Below are 17225 nucleotides of genomic sequence, written 5' to 3'. Positions count from 1 at the left end.
AAAAATGAATTTTTATAAATATATGAAGTGTTTGGTTTATTTTAATAAATTTTAAGTCATGATTATTTATTTTAAAAGTAGATGTTTAGTTTTATCTTTTCAGGATAAATACGCGAGGCCGGACCGGAGTTTGGAGATTTAATATAAGATTAATAATAAGAAAATATTCCTAAATTTAATTTATATCAAGAAATAATTTAATTTAAAGAAAAAGAATGTTTTAGGATTTATTAAAATTAGTTGGAACCAAGTTATTAAATAAATTCTTTTAGGTTCAATATTTAATTAAAGCTAAAAATTAAAATGTGTAAACAATTGGGGAGGAATTAATTTAGGCTTAATATATTTAAGAAATTAAACATAACATTTAAATACTTAATTTTTAAGTCAAGCATGTCATGCAATATTCTATTCTAAATTAATTTGTCATTCATTAAAAATATATATAATGAGTGTATTAAACCTTAAGAATTTAAAATGCAAGATTAAAACACTATTATACCATGCAAGAAGTAGTAATAATATTTGGTTAAGAAAATTCAAAAATTGTATGAAACCTCATTCAAATTTACCACTAAATGGTTTTATAGTGTATTCATTTCCTACTTTTAATCTCCATAATTATGGGTAATACATGCACCATAATTCTCTTTGAAGATCCTCAACCCCTTTATGCTAGCAAATAACGTGAATCATAGCAAGAAAATGAGCAAAGAATCGGTAGCCAAGAAAGCTAGAAACAATTTGAATCCATTCAACTCCTTCACATGTAACTCCCATTTTAATGTATATTATGGTCCTTTAACACCACTTATAATATTTCCTCTTCCTTACCCACATATCCTACACTCATATGCTAGAAAAAAATCAGAAGGAAACAGCTGAGAAATCGTGAAAAACAACAGCAGCAATAAACAAGAGAATAAGAAACAATTCAAACACCTTCAACTTCTTGACTTGTAACTCCCAAACTAAAGGCATATAATGGCACCTTTAACACCTATTATATTGTTCACCTTCATCACCTACATTCCCCACAACCTCACCTTCGAAAATTAGCAGAAAACAGCAGCATAGAATCGAGTGAAAGGCAGCAGGAATAAGAAAAGAGATTCAACTCCGTTCCGTCGCGTCGTATTGTCGTATTGATTTGTTTTTGTCAAAACAAATTCCAGGCATGTATATATGGTTTCTTTTCTCTTCAATCAAGTCCTATAGATATTTTAAAACATTACATACTCAGGATTTATGAGGCAAAAACGAAGTTTGGACAGCAAGTATTCGAAAAATCTGTACAGCACCTCGGCTTTTGATTGTACTTCACGGTTGCTGTATTTTGTTGGTTTCAGGAGTTGTTTCATTTCCAGGCACCCAAGGCTGCATATAGGCATGATTTAGAGTGTGTTAGGGTGTTGTTTGTCCATGGGTTTCAGTTCATACAATAAAAAAACGAAGGAATGACAGCAATATTTTCCATAGCTGCAGAAATATGTCACAGTTTTGTTTCTTGGATGATTAGGGTGTGTGTTCTGATCATGGCTGTCCAAGGGACTGTAGCCATGGTTAGAACCCTTCCTTATCATGTCTAGGACGTGACCAAATCATCTTTTCAAAGCTTGTTTCATGGATCCCTCAAATTTTTACCGCAACTTGACAAGTGCTCTTCAGTTTTAAAAATCTGATTTTTGGTGTGAGTATATTTCGGTTTTGAGAGGTTGGATGAATTGTGGTTGGCTCCTAGCCCGTAGCCATGGTTCATACAACACTCCATCATGTCTAGATCGAGCCATGGTCGATCAAATGATCACTGGAACGACACAAGACAATAGAACAATTCAATACATCTCACTGCACAGAATTTTGTGTCCTCGGTAGAAGCTTGGTAATGTCCTGAGTTTTTGCTTGGGTTGTGGTTGGCTTTTAGCCCTTAGCCATGGTCCAAGCCATGCCTTAGGATGTTGGTAAGAGTCTCTGGTCGATGGTTCAAGCCAAGGGCCATTATTTTCAGTGTTTACTTCACATATACACAAACTGCCACTGCTGCATTTTGACAGCAACTATGAGTTCGGTTCATGAGGTTGGTTTGAGTTCTTGGTTGGCTTTTAGCCCATGGCCTTGGACTGGACACTACCTTAATGAGTTAGGAAAGTCGTGTTTTTGGCCGTTTGCGATTTGGTCGAGTTTAGAGGTCGTACGAGAATTTACGGTGAAAGGTGCCAAAATGACTCTCGAAAGAGTGTTTTATGGTTTTGAGTTCCATTCACCTATTTTCATGTTTTACAGTCCTTGTGCATATTTTTCAGTATGTTTGGGGTATTTTTAATCATGGTTAAACGTCGGTTTAATGTTGGTTCGGGTTGGTACATGCCATGATTAAAAATCAAGTTGTTGGTCCGAATCGTCTCGTTTTTGGTTCAACTGTCAAGTTTTGGGCAAGTTAAGATTTATTGCATGTGTCACATATTAGTAGTAAGTCGCAGCAAGCCTGGGAACGATCCAACTCATCCGGTAAAAATAAGGTTATAGTTATATTACGTGCATAAAAATATAAAATGTTTATTTTTGAGATATATGCGATATGTCTTGTGGCCACCTTACGCTTATGGGTTTGGAAGTCGGTAGGCGCAACCGAGGACCTCTCCACCCGGTGACTTACGACCGGTTTATGATTATGTATGGGTACGGACATCCAGTCCAAGGGCTGTGATTGATCTCTACCGCCCAGTATACTGTGGTTTAGTCTGATCAGGCGCTTACGTTATGTTATGGGCCACTTGCTTAGAAACATTATCTCTACCAGAAAATTATGATATGACATGACAGAGCTCTATTGAGCAAAGCTTTTACGTATGATTTTCAGATATGCACGTAGTTATAATTATTCATGATACGATTTTCACCATGCGCTTTACGATACTATATTTTTACGTTGCATGCGATTTTATGATATATTTACTTGTTATTCACGATATATACATGTTGAGTCTTTAGACTCACTAGACTTGATTGTTGTAGGTACTGATGAGGTCGAGACGGAGGGCGTAGACCAGTGAGCGATCTTGTGGCAGCAGTAGTAAACCCGAGGACCTCATGTTTTAATTTATGCACCTTTTATTATTCAAACTCAGTTTTAATACGTTGGATTATTTTTAAATTGTTGTTTGAAAACAATATTTGCTTCCGCTGTTATTTTAAAGTTAAAATTATTTACATGTTTATTTTATAAATTGGGCAAGTTATTTATTTATTTAGAAAATTTTTAAAAATTCCGCAAAATTATGAATACGAAATACGGGCCTTTACAGTTGGTATCAGAGCCTATGATCTTGTAAAGGGTTGTACTACTAATGCTCTCGAGAAGCTCATGAAGTCACGTCTTCGGTCTGTAAGTTTTACATTTACGCATTTTATTTAAAGCATGAATTATTTTAACAGCATGTTTTCTTGAAATGTTTTTACGTTCAGATTTTAATTGTTCAATGTTTATTTAAAAAAAAAATAAATTATGGAATTATGCATGTTGGGTACGTTTGGAATTGGACATGTCTAAGAATTCGAATATTGGGCTTTAGGAGAGGTTGAAAATGATTTGAATATATTAATTTTTAGGTCAGTAGTGTTGATGTCCTCTTTATGGGTTATAAGTTAATCTTGAAAATTATTAATGCTTTTGAGACTTGTAGAATTTCTAAGAAATTATTAATGGTTCTTGGTTGCTAGTCGAGTAAATTTTTGAGTATTTCATATAAGTAATAGCGATTCGAAGACTACGACAATCTTTAGGATTATAAATGTACAATTTGAGGATTTTAAGTATCTATGGAAATGTAAGATTAATTATGAGAATTTATTTAGGATACATGCTTTACCTAGTTAGATTTAAGGATGGAATTGCATGAATTGAGAAGTTTAGGGACCTAATTGTAATAACTAATAATTTGAGGACTTAAGTGCAAAAAAAAATTTCTAAGGGACTATTTTCGAATTTACCAAATTTTGGGATTAAATTTCGAGTTCGAGAATCTAAAAGTTTAATGAGGTAAAGATGGAAAATTTTACGGGGACAATGATGCAAATTTCGAAGAGTTGTAGGGCCAAAATGTAAATTGGGAGAACTATAAGGGTCAGGTTGCAATTTAAAAAATTTTAAGGATTAAATGCGAACTTTTGAGGAACACTTGGGATTTTAAGTATTTATAGAAATGTAAGACGTGTTATGGGAATTAATTTTGGGTATAATAAACTTAAGACTATTGAACCTTATGATACGAGAAATCTATAAAATGAAATTGAGAATACTGAGGACTCATGGGTAATTGTGGAATTTTAGAGATTTAGGGAAAAATTGGATGATATTCGAGGAAAGTAAGAATTATTTTTAAAATCTTAGGAAATTTGAGAACTTATCTAGTAGTAAGTGAGAATTGAACGGTTTAAATGGTAGGAATTTTCAGTTATTTAGGCTCGAAGGAAATATAGAATATTTAGATATTGGGATTATAATGTTATAATGAATGGTAACCAAGGACATTGTAGGATGAATCAATCTTAGGCATGAAAATTTAAGCGTTAGTGAAATCATGTTGTGGCAAATTAAGGATTTAAAGTGATGCCGATTTAAGGTAAAGTTGATCAGTTAGTTAAGTTATAGGGATAAACATTGAGTTAGTAGATGTATGGGAACATAAGTTTGATGTGTCACAAGTTTTAGTCATGATCTTAACATTTTAGATTATACTTTGTGAGAATTTAAAATTTTTAGGAAAGTTGGGTACGATGATGGTTAGTATAATTGGTAGACGCACATAAGAGGTAAGGTAGACACTTTGTCTTGAGAGATTTTGGAAGTCATTAACAAACTTGGGACTAAACGGATATGCGTATTGGAATTATTTTATTCAAAGCTATTTGGATTAGGTAAGTTTGAATTTCAAATTTATGGGATATTTGTTCATACGAAAATTTTGAGTGAAATAAAAACAAAAGGGAATTAGTTGTGTTCAATATAAGTTATCAATTGATGAATATTAAGATTTTTATCAAGTAAGGAATCTAAAAGCGTGATATGGGGATTCTAGAATTCTATGGGTTATAAGTGAAATTGATTTATTAGAGTTAGTCTAATGCTACCATGGGTTAACTTATTAAGTTTTATACGCTAGTATTAATTAAGCATTAAGGATACGTAAGGCTGCGACGTTCGCTTCAATAAGCAAAGTCCCAGGGTCCTAGGTCTCAACTTTATTCTAATTGAAAAGGAAATAGTTTAAGCATGTAATTTGTGCTAGAATAATTTTATTATTTAGGTGGAAGATCGGTATCGTATATTTTGGGTTTTATGGATTAAGACCACTCGAACTTAAGATTTGCAACAACGTTATATTGGGATGCACTTCTAAATAGTTAGGTTAAGTAAGTTTGGAGCGGTAAGATAAATATTCGATTCAAGGATCTTAGTCTAATATTATTATGGGATTGAGATAAGGTTTAAACTTTTAAGTGTTTTAATAAGACCTCCTAAGTCGAACTGCATGAATGCCAATACTTGGACTTGAAGCTTTAACATATCTGGAATTCAATAAAGTTAAGAAGGGATGCTGTTAAGATTTCAATATTGAAATATAATAGGTCAATGAACATCTTGGGTATATTATAAGGAAAATAAGGCGCGTTAAATTTGGACATCCACCTCTAGTATGAGGAATTGCGGGATAAGTCAAAATTCGGGGCTATAGTTGAATAGAACTACGTTACCATAAGTTGTTTTAAGTTGCGATTCACAAACGAGGATTTTGGTAGACAAATTTATTTAGGAAACGTAAGGACAACTTAATATTTATCTTATCAGAGTAGCGCATCGGAAGCGTGGATTATTAGGATTCTAGAATTAAGAGTCTAAACTTTTTGTTTATCAAGGATAAGCGAATTTCGTGGACGAAATTTCTTTTAATGGAGGGAGAGTTGTAGAACCCGAAAAATCAGATTACGTATAAGCCATGCATAATTGCTACTATTTAAATTAAAAATGAATTTTTATAAATATATGAAGTGTTTGGTTTATTTTAATAAATTTTAAGTCATGATTATTTATTTTAAAAGTAGATGTTTAGTTTATCTTTTCAGGATAAATATGCGAGGCCGGACCGGAGTTTGGAGATTTAATATAAGATTAATAATAAGAAAATATTCCTAAATTTAATTTAAGTCAAGAAATAATTTAATTTAAAGAAAAAGAATGTTTTAGGATTTATTAAAATTAGTTGGAACCAAGTTATTAAATAAATTCTTTTAGGTTCAATATTTAATTAAAGCTAAAAATTAAAATGTGTAAACAATTGGGGAGGAATTAATTTAGGCTTAATATATTTAAGAAATTAAACATAACATTTAAATACTTAAATTTTAAGTCAAGCATGCCATGCAATATTCTATTCTAAATTAATTTGTCATTCATTAAAAATATATATAATGAGTGTATTAAACCTTAAGAATTTAAAATGCAAGATTAAAACACTATTATACCATGCAAGAAGTAGTAATAATATTTGGTTAAGACAATTCAAAAATTGTAGTAAACCTCATTCAAATTTACCACTAAATGGTTTTCATAGTGTAATCATTTCTCACTTTTAACCTCCATAGTTATGGGTAATATATGCACCATAATTCTCCTTGAAGCTCCTCAGCCCATATTGCTAGCAAATAAACGTGAATAGACAGCAAGAAGGAGAAAATGTATCGGCTAGCAAGAGGAATGAGAATCATTTCAAATTGCATTCAAAGCCTACACTTGTAACTCCCACCTTAATGCATATAATGACACCTTTTAACACTCACCTTCATTGTCTAGCAAACCCACACTCTCACCCTTGAAAAATATCAGAAAATAGCAGCTTAGATTCGTGAGTTAGTAGCTGGAATAAAAGAATAATAGCAGCTACAGCAAGGTGAAGAAACAATTCAATTCCCATTCAAATTCTCACTTGTAACTCTCAACTAAATGCAATTCAAGACTTATTTAACACCTCTTATATCATTCACCTTCCCTACCTAGCCTTCCCCCACCCTTACATTCGAAATATCAGAAAGAACCAGCTGTTGAAATCGTGAAAACAGCACAGAAATAAGAAAGGAAATCCAACTCCGACTCCGCCGCTCGTCTTTGTCGTATTGATTTGTTTTGTGTCAAAACAAATTTCAGGCATGTATATATTGTTTCTTTGCTCTTCAATCAAGTCCTATAGATATTTTTAAACCATTATATATCCATGATTCAAGCAAAAATCACGAAATTGACAGCAAGTTCCCAAGTAAAAATCTGCACAGATTTTCTCAACTCATTTGATTTCCAACTTCACGGTTTGAGATGTTTTGTTGATTTCAGGAGTTGCTTCGATTCCAGGCTGCCAAGGCTGCTTCTAGGCATAATTTAGAACGTGTTAGGGTGTTTTCGGTTCAGTGTTTTAAGTCCATACACACACAAACAAAGAAATTACAGCAACTTTATTCTTTAGCAGCAAAAGTGAGTCTCGGTTTTGGCTACATGAGTGGTTTAAGGGGGTGTTCGAATCTTGGCTGTCCTAGGGACGGTAGCCATGGTTGGAACACTACCTTAACATGTCTAGGATGTGATCAAATCATTTTTTTAAAGCTGGGTTCACGGATCCATAAAAATTTTACCAAAACAATTCAAGTGCATTTCGGTTCTTCATATTTCTGTGTGAGTGAGTTTCGAGTTTCTAGTGTTTGTATGGATGATGGTTGGCTCCTAGCCCGTAGCCATGGTTCATACAACACTCCATCATGTCTAGATCGAGACATGGTCAATCAAATGGCCATTGGAACGACCCAAGACAGTAAAACAAGTCAATACATCACACTACACAGAAAGTTGTATTCTCGGTTTGAGCTGTGCATTGTCTTAGGTGATGGCTTGGTTTGTGGTTGGCTTTTAGCCTTTAGAAATGGTCCAAGCCATGCCTTAGGATGTTAGTAAGAGTCCTTGGGCGGTGGTTCAAGCCCATAGTCATTAATTTCAGAATTTTTACTACAAACACACAAGCTGCTACTGCTGCCTTTTTGACAGCAGCTTTGGGTCACGGTTTTGGTGGTGGTTTGAGTTCTTGGTTGGCTTTTAGCCCATAGCCTTGGACTGGACACTACCTTAATGAGTTAGGAAAGTCGTGTTTTTGTCCGTTTGTGATTTGGTCGAGTTTAGAGGTCGTACGAGAATTTACGGTGAAAGGTGCCAAAATGACTCTCGAAAGAGTGTTTTATGGTTTTGAGTTCCATTCACCTATTTTCATGTTTTACAGTCCTTGTGCATATTTTTCAGTATGTTTGGGGTATTTTTAATCATGGTTAAACGTCGGTTTAATGTTTGTTCGGGTTGGTACATGCTATGATTAAAAATCAAGTTGTTGGTCCGAATCGTCTCGTTTTTGGTCCAATTGTCAAGTTTTGTGCAAGTTAAGATTTATTGCATGTGTCACATATTAGTAGTAAGTCGCAGCAAGCCTGGGAACGATCCAACTCATCCGATAAAAATAAGGTTTTAATTATATTACGTGCATAAAAATATAAAATGTTTATTTTTGAGATATATGTGATATGTCTTGTGGCCACCTTACGCTTATGGGTTTGGAAGTCGGTAGGCGCAACCGAGGACCTCTCCACCCGGTGACTTACGACCGGTTTATGATTATGTATGGGTACGGACATCCAGTCCAAGGGCTGTGATTGATCTCTACCGCCCAGTATACTGTGGTTTAGTCTGATCAGGCGCTTACGTTATGTTATGGGCCACTTGCTTAGAAACATTATCTCTACCAGAAAATTATGATATGACATGACAGAGCTCTATTGAGCAAAGCTTTTACGTATGATTTTCAGATATGCACGTAGTTATAATTATTCATGATACGATTTTCACCATGCGCTTTACGATTCTAAATTTTTACGTTGCATGCGATTTTATGATATATTTACTTGTTATTCACGATATATACATGTTGAGTCTTTAGACTCACTAGACTTGATTGTTGTAGGTACTGATGAGGTCGAGACGGAGGGCGTAGACCAGTGAGCGATCTTGTGGCAGTAGTAGTAAACCCGAGGACCTCATGCTTTAATTTATGCACCTTTTATTATTCAAACTCAGTTTTAATACGTTGGATTATTTTTAAATTGTTGTTTGAAAACAATATTTGCTTCCGCTGTTATTTTAAAGTTAAAATTATTTACATGTTTATTTTATAAATTGGGCAAGTTATTTATTTATTTAGAAAATTTTTAAAAATTCCGCAAAATTATGAATACGAAATACGGCCCTTTACAGTAACTGTTGCTGTTGTAATTGCTGCTGTTGTAACTGTTGCTCAAAGAGACGAGCCATCCCCTCAAGAGTACGTGTAGCAGCATCTGGTGTTTGTGGCGGTGGTCCATTTTCTTGATTATTTTCTCGACGATTAACACTGTTCTCTCCCTGATTCTCAATAACGGGTGCACGTATAGGAGGCATTATATCTGAACATTTTTAAAATTCTAACGTAACCAACATGCATTTAAATTTAAGTCCTCTAATCATGTGACATATCCTTACTTAATTAGCAATTTAAGCATGCAAAGCAAAAATACTCAAAAAGCTAATAAACATGTATCATGAACATAATATTCATATCGTTATGCAGTTAACATCATAAATCATATAAAGCATGTAAAACTTACAACTTCGAGGCTTGACGACTGATCTTTCCGACGCTGATGGTGGCACAACCCTTTGCAGGACCTTTGCTCTGATACCAACTGAAACGTCCTGCCCTTTTTATTGCTTTAAAAGTACTAGGAAAATTTTATTTTCTAAATTTCGTCCATCCCATGAAAATATTTTTATAAAATATTTTACCCTTTAAAATAAAACATCAACCACCTAGCATTTTAAAAATCAAGTGCAATAGTCATAAAATGAAATCGTCGCATGTTTACCAAACCTAAAAGCAATAAGTTTCAAAAGTATAGCACATACTAAACCTCTTAAAAATCTCTCAAAAGCATAAGTAAATAGTCTTAAAAATCTTTAAACATAAATCATGAGTCAAAAGTCATAATGTGGAATAATAGAAGCGTTGGTCCTCGGGTTGTGTGCGCCTTCAGTCCAGTCATATCATCCGTCAAGACCTCCCTCAAACTCACCTGCATCCATCACACCTAGTGAGTCTAAAGACTCAACATACCATAATCTTTATAACAAATAATACGTATAATACCACATGCAACAGTGAAAATACTTTTAGGTAAAAATAACATTTCATGACATGCATAAATAAATCTTAATCATTTCTCTTTTTCTTTATCATGACATAAAATATTTAACATGATCATAAACATTTTCCTTTTCCATTTTCCTTTTCTTTTGTTGAATTCAGATCGTTAATTGTGACTTTCCTGATCATGATCATAAGAGTCGATGTATCCATCTACATGTAACCACAGTACTGGGCGGCGGGCGACACCAGCAACACTCTCACCGGTCAACTGGGCCCTGGCCTATCATTATTCGAATAGAAATACGATCGTCGGGGTTCCCTCTGGGGCCTTTTCTCCTCACGATATTCCCATTCTTACCGTTATCACAAATCCGTTACCACATATTCGAAATGATGAAAATACGATCGTTGGGCTCCCACTGGGACCATAACCCTCACGACATCTCCAACATTATCGAATTAGTCACAATTACTTCACTTCCTTCAACATTTATATTCTCATCACTTTATAAAAAAAATCATGCATAACATAACATTTTGTTTTTGAAACCAAGCATGCAACATGTCTTTTAAATGTCTTCTTTAAATCATAAAAATCCCATGGACATTTAAATATCATAATTAAATCATGAACATTTCATAAAAATTTAAAAATAATCACGATATCATAAAAATAGCATTTAGGGCACTGCCATGACGATTACTAATTTCTAGGTGTAAAAAGACCGTTTTACCCCTAGACGTAAAATTTCTCGAATTTGACTTTTTCTTGAATTCATTGATTCTAACATGTCCCAAATAATTATTTAAGCCAAAATTGATTTTCTCATAATTTTATTTTGCCTAAAAATTAGACTTCCTCATTTATCATTAATTAATTGTTTTGACGGTGTTTTAATCCCGAAAAATCCCAAACTTTAATATAAAATTCCTAAATTCTAAATTTAGTATTTTTATATTATTTTAGCCCTTATGGACCATGACTCGACCCCCGTGAGCTGTTTTCCAATTTTATTTATTTTAAAAAACCTAATTGACACCTAAACTTCGACCCCGAGCCAAATTTCGATTTTCACGAGTTACCCCCAAACCATGTCAAACCAAAACTTGACCAACAACCCAAATTACCCTACTGGACCCTAAGTTTTCCAAGAAATCAACCCAAAAACCAAAAACGAAAGCTGGAAGTTGCCCCATGCTACGACCGAGAATCCTCAGTGCATAAGGACTTTAAGTTTGTGAGCCTAGGGCTCTAGCCTTCGACCCAACCCATGAACCAGCATGCCGTGCACCCACCTAGGACCCTTAACCCTTGACTTAGCCTACGCCGTGCCACTTAAACCGAACCCTGACTCCCTGCGTGCTGCTGCACTAGAGTTGCGCAGCACGCACCCCTCGGGTGGGAGTCCTAGCATGGCTAGGACTCCTTCCCCAGCCCTTAACTTCGAGCCATAGCATGGCTAGGACTCTCCCTCGACTCCCCTCCAACCGTGGCTAGTCCTGGTCCTAGCCGAACCAAACCAAGCCTCCAAGACATGACAACCGAACCCCACGACCCCATGACAGCAAAAATCGGTTTCAGCTTGATCTTTTGGTGATAGCCGTGAGTTTGGTGTGTGTTCTAGGGCCTTAAATCATGTATAAACCTTGCTTGATCAAACCTAACATCATGGCAGCCCCTTAATATTTGGAATTAAAAACCATGCTTTACACAACACATATGCATGAAAAACGAAATATAATCAAGTGTTCTTTTTTTATTCATGCACAATGATTTAAAATATCTATTATGGTGTGAAAGACGAGAAAAGGAAGAATTATGGCGTGCCCTTGCGTATTTTACGCTCGAATAATCGTTGACGACAAAGAACGGGACGAAACCTAGGCTATCTTCTCCTTGAGCCCCTTCGAATTTTTCTTCCCAAAGCTAGGATGTGTAGTGCCATGTGTGTTGTGTCTTGGGAGAGAGTTTATGAATTTTAAAAGTGGGTGGCCGATTGTTGTGATGCTAGGAGTGTAGGGTTTTGGTGATTAAAAACTTTTAAATAGCTAATTAATTTGCTAACTAGGTTAGGCCTATTAAGACAATTAAATTAAGCCCATTAGTCTCTTTAGGATTTAAATAAAATATTAAAAAAGTTTTTTGTTAAAGTAAATTTATGAATTTATTAGCTGGGTTGTCAAAAAGTTCGTATTTTAGTTGAAAAACCAACACCGATAAAATTTACGTCCTGGCGTATAAAATCACCTCAAAACCCCTTATTTTCAAAAATACTAAAAAGCAACACTCATATTTTAAATAATTAAAAACAATTATTTAACAAAAACATTTTACGTTTTTCAGTCTTCGGTCCCCGTTCCTCGATCGTCACTTAAATAATCCTTAAAAATTACATTTTTTATGCATGATTATAATAAAATCATGATTAGCATATAAGCATGCATGACCCATAATTAATTAAACAATTAAAATAATTAATTACTCATTTTTCCTATTTCCTAGATTCACACGCAGTTGGATTACGTCGTCTTAATTTTGGACCTTACAAGATCTTTTTTCAACATCATATAATCCTGGATGGAAAAATCATCCTAATTTTAGTTGGAGGAATGATAATAATGCACAACCCTCACAACAATACTTTCAAAATAACCAAAATCATCAAGGTTATATTCCTTACGTTACACCTCCAAGAAAAAACTTTGAAGATGTAATTCATGCATTTATCCAAAAGCAAGAATCTATCAATATTCAAAATAGTCAATCTATGACTGATTTGAAAATAACTCTTGCAAAATTTGCATCTGCACTTAATATTCATTAAAAAAGAAAATTTCTATCTCAACCTTAACCTAATCCTAAAAATCAAAATCAAGAATTAAAAAATGAAAAAATTGATAAAATAAAATCTGTTATTACCCTTAGAAGTGGTAAAATAGTTAATGATCCATATAATAATGAAAACAAAGATCATTTAAAATCAAAGAGTAAGGATGATAATCCTGATATTTTTGAGAATGATGATACCTTAAATTCTAAAAATAATATGTTGAATGATAAATCATCTGAAATAGTAAATGAATCAAATAAACCTCCATCATTTCCTCATGCATTAACAAATGATAAAAAACAAATAAATGATTCTGATATCTATGAAGTTTTTAAACAAGTAAAGATAAATATTCCATTATTAGATGCTATTAAACAAGTACCTTCATATGCAAAATTTTTAAAAGACTTATGTACTGTGAAGAGAAAATTGCATGTGAAGAAGAAAGCATTCTTGGCTGAACAAGTAAGTTCTATTCTTCAAAATAATTCTAATTTAAAATATAAAGATCCTGGTTGTCCAACAATTTCATGTATTATTGGAGAAAATAAAATTAAAAAAGCTTTGTTAGATTTGGGAGCAAGTGTGAATTTACTTCCTTATTCAGTTTATGAAAAACTTAATTTAGGAGAATTAAAACCCACTTCTGTTACTCTCTTACTGGCGGATAGGTCAATCAAAATACCTAGAGGTATTGTAGAAGATGTGTTGGTTCAAGTTGATAAATTCATATATCCTGTAGATTTTATTGTTTTGGATACACAACCAATAGAAGTACATAATGAAATTCCAGTAATATTGGGACGACCATTTCTAGCAACTTCAAATGCTTTAATTAATTGTCGAAATGGAATAATGAAATTGTCTTTTGGAAATATGACTCTAGAACTTAATGTGTTCAATTTATGTAAACAACCAAGTATTAATGAAAATGAATATGATAATGAAATTGAAACAATTGTGGAAGAAAATATACAAGAAGAAAACTTAAATCAACAATCTGAAGTTTTTTCAATAGAAAGTTTTGAGTCTGAAAATAATTTTAAAGAAGATGATAATACAAAACTTGAATTAAAAGTTTTACCATTCGAATTGAAATATGTATTTCTTGGTGAAAATAAAACATTTCCTGTTGTAATTTCTTCCACTCTTCTACCAAATCAAGAAGAAGATTTAATTAAATTACTTAAAAAATATAAAAATGCAATTGGATGGACTTTGAAAGATATAAAAGGTATAAATCCTTTAATTTGCACACATAAAATTCATTTGGAAGAAAATGCTAAAACATATCAACAACCACAAAGAAGGTTAAATCCACATATGAAGGAAGTTGTTAAGAATGAAGTATTAAAACTATTAGACGCTGGAATTATCTATCCAATCTCAGATAGTAAATGGGTAAGTCCAACACAAGTAGTACCTAAAAAGTCAGGCATCACTGTTATAAAAAATGAAAAGGGAGAGTTATTACAAGCTAGGATTCCATCTAGTTGGCGTATGTGTATTGATTATAGAAAATTAAATGATGCAACTAGAAAAGATCATTTCCCACTACCATTTTTAGATCAAATTCTAGAAAAAGTAGCAGGAAATTCTTATTACTGTTTTCTTGATGGGTATTCGGGGTATTATCAAATACCTATATCATTAGAAGATCAAGAAAAAACTACTTTCACTTGTCCTTTCGGAACTTTTGCATTTAAAAGAATGCCATTTGGTTTATGTAATGCTCCGGCTACTTTTCAAAGATGCATGTTAAGTATTTTCAGTGATATGATTGAAGAATTTGTAGAAGTTTTTATGGATGATATAACTGTTTTTGGAAACTCATTTGAAAATTGTCTTAAAAACCTAGAAGAAGTATTAAAACGATGTGAAGAAAAAAATCTTGTTTTAAATTGGGAAAAATGTCATTATATGGTTAAATCTGGGATTGTGTTAGGTCATGTGATATCTGAAAAAGGAATTGAAGTTGATAAAGCCAAAGTTGATGTTATTGCTAATTTAACATCACCAAAAACGGTCAAAGAAGTTCGATCATTCTTGGGTCATGCAGGTTTTTATAGAAGGTTTATAAAAAATTTCAGCATAATATCTAAACCAATTTCGAATCTTTTAACAAAAGATACACAATTTGAATGGACTCAGAAATGTGAAAATGCTTTTAAAAAAATAATTAATCTTTTAATTACATCACCTATTTTACAACCTCCAGATTGGTCTTTACCATTTGAATTAATGTGTGATGCAAGTGATTATGCTATAGGAGCTGTGTTAGGACAGAGAAAAGAAGGAAAACCGTATGCAATCTATTATGCTAGTAGAACCTTAAATAGTGCCCAAATAAATTATTCAACTACTGAAAAAGAATTACTTTCAGTAGTATTTGCATTAGATAAGTTTCGATCTTATTTAATTGGTTCTACTACTATTGTGTACATTGATCATTCTGCCGTAAAATATTTATCAAATAAACAAGATGCTAAGCCAAGATTAATACGGTGGATTTTATTGTTACAAGAATTTGATATTATAATTAAAGATAAAAAAAGAAAAGAAAATGTCGTAGCCGATCATTTATCTAGAATAATGACTGAATCATCTCATAATGAAATACCAATAAATGAAAATTTTCCAGATGATCAGTTGTTTTATGCTACTATTATGCCCTAGTTTACTAACATTGTAAATTTTATAGTGACAAATAAAATGTCTTCTCATTGGAATTCACAGGATAAGAATAAATTTTTGATAGAAGTTAAAAAATTTTGTTGGGATGATCTTTACTTGTTTAAGTATTGTCCTGACCAAATTTTTCGACGATGCATACCCGACAATGAAGTAAGTAATGTTATTAAATTTTGTCATTCTGAAGCATGTGGAGGTCATTTTTCATCTAATAAAGCAGCTGCAAAAATCTTACAATGTGGATTTTATTGGCCATCTTTATTCAAAGATACGCATTTATTTTGCAAATCTTGTGAAAAATGTCAGAAGATGGGATCAATTTCAAAATGAAACACGATGCCTTTAAATCCAATCATAATTATTGAAATATTCGATAGTTGGGGGATAGATTTTATGGGTCCATTTCTATTATCTTTTGGATATACGTACATTTTAGTCGCTGTTGATTATGTTTCAAAAGGGATTGAAGCAATTGCATGTAGAGCTAATGATCATAAAGTTGTTATAAAATTTTTAAAGAAAATATTTTTAGTCGATTTGGAATACCTAGAGCAATAATTAGTGATGGGGGAAGTCATTTTATAAATAAATCATTTTTTTCTTTGTTAAGAAAATATGGCATTACACGTAAAGTTTCTACCCCATATCATCCTCAAAGTAATGGTCAAGTTAAACTTGCAAATTGATAAATTAAACAAATTTTAGAAAAAACTGTTAATCCAAATCGAAAAGATTGGTCTTTAAGATTAACCGATGCATTATGGGCATATAGAACTGCATTTAAGACATCATTAGGGATGTCACCATGTAGGTTAGTTTTTGGTAAGTATTGTCATTTACCAGTTGAACTTGAACATAAAGCTTATTGGGCAATTAAAGCATTTAATATTAATTTAGATGATGCATCTAAATTAAGAAAATTGTAATTAAATGAACTTGAAGAATTAAGAAATTATGCATATAAAAATTCAAAGATTTATAAAGTTAAAACTAAAGCCTTTCATGATAAAAATATTATGAGAAAGTCATTTGAAATTGGACAAAAAGTTTAACTTTATAATTCTCGTTTGCGTTTATTTCCAGGAAAACTAAGATCGAGATGGTCAGAACCATTTATAGTTAAATTTGTTTATCCTCATGGTGCTGTTGATATTGAAAATCCTAAAAATAATGACATGTTTAAAGTTAATGGGCAAAGACTTAAGCTTTTTATAGAAAATGAGATTCTTAATGATGATTTTATGCCTTTATATGATCCACAATAGTTGGTTGATATTTTCATTTTGTTTTTGCAGATTCTAGTTCATTTCCCAGCTAAGTGGCGGATAACGGTACTCCGTGACTATCTAAGTCGGTTTTTTCAGTTTTCCCAAAATAATTGAAATATATAATAATAATAATAATAATAATAATAATAATAATAATAATAATAATAATA

At 32.7% G+C, this 17225-nt stretch overlaps 1 pseudogene; it reads right to left on the bottom strand.

The window, feature by feature from the left end:
• Nucleotides 1-9331: 9331 nt before the first annotated feature.
• The window catches only part of LOC140956643 (uncharacterized), a 75610-nt pseudogene continuing 67716 nt past the window's right edge, over nucleotides 9332-17225 (bottom strand).

Source organism: Primulina huaijiensis, chromosome 2 (assembly GCF_012295235.1).
Source record: "Primulina huaijiensis isolate GDHJ02 chromosome 2, ASM1229523v2, whole genome shotgun sequence".
Lineage (NCBI taxonomy): Eukaryota > Viridiplantae > Streptophyta > Magnoliopsida > Lamiales > Gesneriaceae > Primulina > Primulina huaijiensis.
The sequence above is the reverse complement of the archived record's forward strand: the minus strand, read 5'-3'. Positions and strand labels throughout refer to the sequence as shown.